This window comes from Ptychodera flava, chromosome 17, assembly GCF_041260155.1.
Source record: "Ptychodera flava strain L36383 chromosome 17, AS_Pfla_20210202, whole genome shotgun sequence".
Lineage (NCBI taxonomy): Eukaryota > Metazoa > Hemichordata > Enteropneusta > Ptychoderidae > Ptychodera > Ptychodera flava.
This window is the reverse complement of record NC_091944.1, coordinates 36324725-36333078: the sequence shown is the minus strand read 5'-3', so window position 1 is coordinate 36333078 and position 8354 is coordinate 36324725.

Genomic DNA, 8354 nt, shown 5'->3' with positions numbered 1-8354 from the left:
GTTTTCATTGTAATGCTCGGCTAATGAACCCAAAACTGTTGGGGAGTTCATTTGCTGTTGACACTGCGAAAGCATGGGGTAAACGTAAGTTTGTTGCGTTGTCAATGACACATTGAGACTTAATTTTAAAAAATTGGCATTATGAAAATGCTAGCCTGGAGTACTCAAAACAGCGCCCGTACCATGCGTGCTCTTGATGACTGTGATTGACATCGTATCTCCATGGAAATATCTCCTACGTCATCATGCGTGCCATCCATCTCCTTGTGAACAAACTCTGTTATACACGTGAATGTGACTCACATGAAAGGTTCCGTTGCTATTCACACGAGTGCGTGGAACTCCTGACTATTAAATTACGCATGTTAACATTGTTTTGTTTATAAAACTTTCGTCTTCCTGTCACCACCATCACCATCATCACCATCACCATCATCACCATCACCACCACCACCATCACCATCATCATCATCATCATCATCATCAGCAGCAGCAGCAGCAGCAGCAGCGGCATCGCCACTATACTAACTTTACCTCTGACTCTGTCGTTTTACTATCACTTTGCCATCAACGTTTAATAAATAATTCACTATTTCAATGGCATGTTTCTCCCCCACTTAAATTTCTAGATCTTAGGTCGCGATATACCAAATTGCCATTAGCACAAAGTCTGGAGTTACAGCGACTCATAGCAAATATTTATTACATATAGTTCTCTACTCGTACACATCTGATAAAGGATTCAATTCTGTGTGAAACTGCCATTGTTGAAACCGTATTCACATATCAAGTTATACGCCCACGTCAGTACAAGAGGGATTAAACTGTGAGAATTACGTCCCAATAGACCCGGGAAATTGCACGAGTCGATACATGAAGTCCATAAGTCGCTGGTGCTGGTATGGAAATGAGTTCAAAATTAAAAATACTTTGAAAAGTGGCACGAGCATGTCAGTTTGACCTATACTATTCATGCAATGATGGACATCTGTCATGCTCCATCTTCGCCATGTACCCACACTCTAGACTTTCTAATATGTTGATATATCAGGGAGGGGAACAATAGTATTCAGAGCAGAACTTAAACATTTATAATTTCCCAATTTGCGACTCGGGGCGATGAGAATTATCAAATAAATTAGACAGATACCATACCATAGTATTCGACAATGAATGAATGAATGAATGAATGAATGAATGAATGAATGAATGAATGAATGAATGAATGAATGAATGAATGAATGAATGAATGAATGAATGAATATCTTTACAATAGTTATGTCGATGAGCTCCCTAAACTAGGATGCTCGATTAGCTCTCGAAAGATGGTGGGTTCGAGACCGTTATGTCCAGAGTAACAGAGGATTGTGAGTTCGATACTCAGGGCTCGGTGTTGTGCCCCTGAAAGAGGCACTTTACTCCTCATTGCTTCATAGGGCAGTGGGATGTGGGTACCTCATCTTGTACTCTGGTCGCCTAATGGATGAGAAATTAAAAAAATAGAATAAATATGACAAATTTTGGTCCATATTATGGATGACATCAATTGTTTCTCAATGTGAGACATGATTGTATTCATTATATTCAGATTTCTATTCAGTTTTGTCATCTTTTGCATATATTCAATGTGAAATTAACATTCTTACAAGACGTAGTCTCTACAGAGACTTTTTTCGGATATATTATTTATTTGTCTTATGACGTTGTTGAAATTCTCAAGCCGGTTCCGTATATGGCGACAATACGCAACACTTCAAGTGATTGCAGTTGTCATGGTAACGAGCAAAACAGAAAAGTGAAATGTCAGGCGAAATGCTATATGCTACATGGTAATTAGCTGAAAGTAGAATCGTGCTGTGCTTATCTCTTAGTGGGTCATGTCGCGGGGGATCCGAATGGTTGGACACCAGTAGGAGTTATCCACGTCAAACAGTGTGAGACACTTAATAGCGGCGGCACCGTTTGGATTTCATCACAAATCACCGATATCCCGTTTGAACTTATCACGCTCTGTGCGTGAATTCACACTCTAGCAATCCGAAGGAGAATAAAACAAGACTTTGGAATCACACGACAATGTTATGAATTAAGATGTGAAATTATTTATAATTGATTTACAAAGACATGGGACTCTGTGCACACATTAGGGATTCTGAATTCAGTAAAATATGCGCATGGCAGGGGAAAGTCAGTGTGTTTAGTGGGGGCGTGTATCTCTACAGCTGTTGTCTCTCGCAAATTCGCTCTCTGAGTATAGAGCACAGGGAGTAAGCCTGGTTACCTACCGGGTCTCAAAATCACCATCCTCCGATATGTTGTTGTGATAGTTTTGACATGTCAGTTGTTGGCATAGGAATTTCAACATAGCAAAAGTATTACAAGTCACATTTTCTGTGAATGACCAGAAGTCCAAAATTGCGGCATAAAATTTGATGTCAATCACGACAGCGGATAGGATAGCAGTAAACCAAAACCAGACCAGTCTTGTCAGTTTGATTATCTTTCCTTTATTGGACTTTAACCATACACCTATAGTTGCAAGTATTCAAGCGTCCAGGCTTTGCTCTCTGGATATCTATTCTTCGCATATGTGAATAAATTTTCATATTGAAGTAAAAGTAGAAGTAACTTTTCTGTTTTTATCAATTTTGATTATTTTTATTTAAAATAGAAATACCCAGAGTATGGCGTGTAAACTTGGCGTACGCATGTACAAAGTGTTGTGTTATTCCAACACATGTATTTTGGTCTGGGCTAAAAATTCACACGCAGCCTACACATTTGTAGGCTATTTTAACAAGTTCAGCAGTTGCCATTGCAACATGCCTGTAAACCTTTCGCCAACATGGTTGCTCCAACTCTACATACTGTTTTCTATTGCACATTTGGACCTCCACAGAGGAAAATGGCGAGAAAGGATTAAAGGGACAAAGTCGCCCATTTTTCATGAATTTTGTTTAATATGGGATACTACTTACATTGTTTGACATGTTTAAAGATACTGAATGAATGGCTGACCATGTGGGTATTCGATCCCAGTTTTAGACACGATACATGAAACCATCGTGAAACTAAATTAATGGTCATGACCATTAATTCATTTTCGCGCTGGTTTCATTTGATTTGTCTAAAACCAGAAAGAAACTATAGTTGACAAATAACGAGAGAGGTTGTCATAAATTACGGCAACTCTCCTTTTAAAGAAGGAATGTGACAAGACCAGTTTGATGACCTGTCTTTGTTTGATAATTATGGTAAATAAGAGTAAATAAGAGTAAATTTCGGTAACTGTGCACTACTCTGAAAGGTTATTTTCAATGTTGCCACTGCATCAGCTTGCCGGGTACTGAATATGAATTTTTTGTACCAAGGTTTTCTCTGTTGCCTTGTTAACCGTGGATTCAGAAACTTTAACAAGAATACTACTAGTAATAACAAAGTGAATAACACCATCGCTAAAGCCATGGACAAAAGCAAAACACGATACCATTGGATTTTTTACCTTGATCCAAATTGTCATGCTTGAGCTGAGAAGCTCTGGGGATTCGGTTTTATAAGTTTAAGCCGCATATATTATTTACAGTTGATGAACGGACTTTTCTCTTGCCTTTTTGGCTATAAAACACAGTTATGACAAAAATCGCCTTCGGATATTTCTCATTATACACATGAAAACACAGCTTGAACTTGGAATTCTGCTACATCCGGGGACAAACACAAAATTTCCTTTGAGATGCATCAACGAAAATTAAAAATTGTCCGATAAAGTTTCCCTATGCGGCACCCTATGTGCATGTATCACAATGTATTATGAAATACTAGCTCAATGTTGCTTTTTGATACATAGTTCTCATACATTCAACAGCCATAAATCAAATTTTTTTTCATGCTGCGACCATTACAGATTCCCTTTTGCAAAAATAGACTTAATTCTAATCTCGATCCCGGTGGGTATCAATAAATGCTGGTTTACTTGATTCAATATTGATATCAAAGTATTTAAGATTAATGTTCTTTTTACTTTTTTTAAATTAGGCGCCTTCAATAAATTTTTAGCTTGGCATCCACAAGTTTTCCCGAAAGCTCCCCTAAAGTCGCCCTCCTGTGAAGCAAACAAATAAACGAACCGGGCATACAAAGAATGTTATGAACGGCACTTCACAATCAAGACAAACGATCCCGCCCCATGGACCATTTCCAAAACTAGGCAACTCCCAACACCAAAACAATAACAAAACAAAACAGGTTGACCTCCCAACCCGAATTCACCTCCCCTGGCCCAAGACCGAAGAAACGTAACACACTCTAAGTGAGATAATTCTACTTTATATTTAGCTTTTTTCGTCAGCCAGAAAATAAAAGTTTCAGCATTAACTACAGTCACATTGAAGAAATGGTGCTAGGCATCTAACATTGGTCATGGTCAATATGCTGCTTAGGTAATTAATCCAGGCCTGATCATGGACCGGACAACATCGGTAATAAATGATATACCAACTTCTTCCGATTGAGTTCACCGGTAAAAATTTTTCCCTGAAAAAAGTAGAAACCCCGTCTTAACAGGTATACTCGAACTTGAAGATACTTATATTTTGATTATTCTCTTTAATTTTGTCAAGTGGCCTTCAATTATTTCTTTGGTATGGTTTTTGAGCGAACAACAAATCATCGTAGTGGTGCAATTCAAAGCGAGAATTTTTCGATAAAATGTCCAGTATTTATTGGCACCATGTAAGGCTTTATTCGCTACACGACCACGGAATAGTCTACTATTTTCGAGTATGGTCACAAGGTCGATCGATGGACCAGTTGTCACGTGATCAGTGGCAGTCGATGGGCTCTTGCGAGGTGACAAATTTTGTAATTAGCCGTCTATTGTAGTCGTGCAACCACAGATACTTGAGTGTTTGCGGCGCAACTACCGTGAAAGGTAGTTGAACGCTACTTTTGGCTGCAACCCTGGCGTAAATGACACAGTCCAATAGAGAAACCTGTATAACTAGAGTTTTAACACTTTGAACAGATAAAAATAAACACCGCCATTTGTAGATTTAGACAACACTAAAATCATGAAAATAACAGAAGATGATCAACTGTATTGTACCACGGATGTAAAAAATCTAGTTTTTTACATCCATGATGATTGTACCCTATTAAGTGTGCATTGTTATTCTTCAAAGATGGCGTACGACATGACGCTCTCACCGCATAGGCGAGTTCCGGCTTATGACAAAAGACAATGACAAATCTCGAGCGCGTGGATTCACAGGGGGGCTGTGGTGGGTTAATTCTTTTTCTACTTCAACCTATGTGGTGTAGCAGCTCTCCCAATCACCTGAGGGTTTTACTAGGGAATTTATTCAACTGGTCTATTGCGAACAGTGGTCGTATCTCTTTTAGAGTCTATGGCCCTACGTAGTTCAGTCCCAAGCAGACATCGGAGGTACCACTGCATAACCATAATAAACTTACTGAAAACAAAGACGCCAGTAGCATTGAGATTGATGGCTTCACTTACAAAACGGGAAGTCAGTCCGAATTTCTCCCAGAATGAATCAAGTTCCTCAAGTTTACTTTCTTACGTAATTCACATTTACATTTGAGATGATTCTGGTGACATATCATCTGGTCAGTGATACAAAGAATAAATCTTTTGATAATATTTTGTGTCTGTAAACTTATACCTACTGTATATTTGCTGTATGATGGCTGTACTTTCATCACCACGTGGAGACGTTGTCACGTTGAAACATCACGCGGCATGCATCTCCTGAAAAACAACGTGTCGTATCAGTCCGTGTCAATATGTCGTACCGGGTCGTGAGATGGTGTATTTCACTGATTTGTTGTCTCGGAGTAAACAGATGAGATACAGGTGTAGATTATGTTGCCATGGTTTTGAAAGCTTCATCTCTTGGTTGTGCAGTTCTATTGGTTGAATTAATGCTTTATTTGTCTTACTTACTCGGCAATAAAGTGAACATATTCCAACACTGTTCGTATCGCTGAATATAGAAATTAAGCATAGAACCTCGAGAAAAACGAGAGTCTATGATTTAAGATAGCATCGCATATGATATCGCATGTTGTGAGAGACAGACAAGTTACTCTCTTCCTGTGAGGCATCTCGTCGGTCTGTGAACTTCATCCCTTAGCAGTAAGTAAGTTGCCGACAAATGAAAAGATGTTGACTTTGTGTTGAAAGATATCTTACAAAAATGTTCACAACAGCTGTAACATGGACATCTTATCTTTCTAGGAATGGTCGCTGATGACAAAAAGTCGTAACTAGCGGTGTGTTAATCGAATACAACAATAACCAGAACTTGTGTGATATTTACTGCTCCTTCCAGGACTGGTCATTATTCAGAAGATGTCACTCTTGATAAAATGACCCTCGGGGACAAATATTCGGACTGTCAATTTTTATAATTCTTTCTCGATTTACCAATTGTTGGAGCTCGTTTTAAAGGTTTTGAAGTAAAGAAAATATGTCATCGTGTTAGTTTTCGAAAAATGGAATATTTTCCCCAAATAGATTTAACACAGGGATAGCAGCCTTTATGAGTTTGAAATGTCGGTATGTGTTTGATATGTTTATCTTGTACCGATATTTTGCGCGTAGACCGCTGCTTTTCATTCTCGACTTTGAAAGCGAACGGTTGAAAGTTTCACAGAGGGAAAGATTTTAGCTAAAATTGAAGTCTTTCACTTTCGAGGCGCTCCATAGCTCTCACTGAGACTCCATATGACACGCTGTCCCTTCCTGCCAAGACCTTTCTTCATTAACGTAATACGCGATATTTCCGCCTAAAATTCAAGTAATTCGTTACCTCAAGGCATAACACGGTTAACGGATTGTAAACTCGAAAGAATACCAGTATGTTCTCAGTACCGACAATTGGTGAAACCGTGTGTACACAGTGTACACTTGGATAGAACACAGTCCAGTGTAATGGAGAGACAGTGGAAGAAAGAAGTATGGCCATCCATTGTATTACGGCGGCGTGAAAGGGATAGTGATTGTATGAACTTCCGTGACAGTGTAATTCCCAGTGATCGTTGCCTCTGATAGGCCACGCAAAGACAAACACATATTTCCATAACTATGGCTTCTTACAGTAAAAGTACTGATTACAATACATTCACTGCGTCATCTCAGGCTATGTATACATACGGCGTCGCACAGGCCGGTGCTGGCAGGGACTTTTCATACACTGCAACGTTATTCTCAATGTTCAGGCTTCCGCAGTGCACTGCCTGACCTGATACAATACACGGATTAGTAGGATCAACAAGTTTGTTTTGTGGTCTCCCAACAAGGTCAATGCCTCCACGGTCAATGCCGCAGAGTGTCGTTTTCCTGTAAGTAAGCATGTCTATCAAAGAGGGCGGATTCAATTCTTGTTAAACCATTTTATCCATTTATTTAACACTTTGGTGAAGTAAAAGTTCTAAAAATGTTCGATGGTTTGCTTGACCGTGGGAGATTACCTCCATGCTTCGACCATGGACCGTGCGAGGCCTCCATGGTTTGACTATGTGGGGATGGCAGCAGGACCTCCACGGTTTGACTTGGACCACGGCCCTCTTTGTGAAGGGACCGTGATTGGACCATAAACATGGGTAGTCTTGTTCCATAGCTGCGAATGACCGGCGTTACAATAACAACGATAACGAAAAAAGTACGTCATTTTGAGCGCTAAACGAGGTGATGTCAACCATTTTCAAAATTATACCATAGACCCTCGAGTCTATGATTATACAGAAAGGAGATAAGTAAAATAAGTCACATCATAGACTACGGTCACACGAGCCTTGATAAGCTCTTAAGCATCGATCTCTGCCGTTTTTCGGGGATTTAATAACCTTAAGAAGTAAACCATTCCCAGGTGTCATAGATATTAATTTACATATGTACCGAAAGGAACTCTACCGGTATTTACCAGGGTATAAAGATTTCAAGAAGGTTGAGTGCAAAAGAGCCGCTTCAATATTTGCCTGAAATATTAAATATGGCAGGCGCTACTCTCCTTGACTGCGTGTTGCTCCCGAACTGAGTGGTTAAGTTAATGATGAATTGCATATCAAATTTGACTTTGGCGTGAGGATGGCTGCTTAACGCCGAAAAGACATTTTTTTTTGTTTTGCTCCTGCATAATTATCTGCCATATTTGTCGTGTAATGAATGTCGGCAAGTGGTGTGCTCTGTGCATCGACGTCGACGAAGGTAACTTACGGTTAATTATTTGAAGATTGTTTGCTAGATTTTGCACGTCTTTGAAAATTACAGGATACACATTACAATACTAGGCTGCGTTCACAAATAATGGTGAGGGGGTGGAGGAATGATA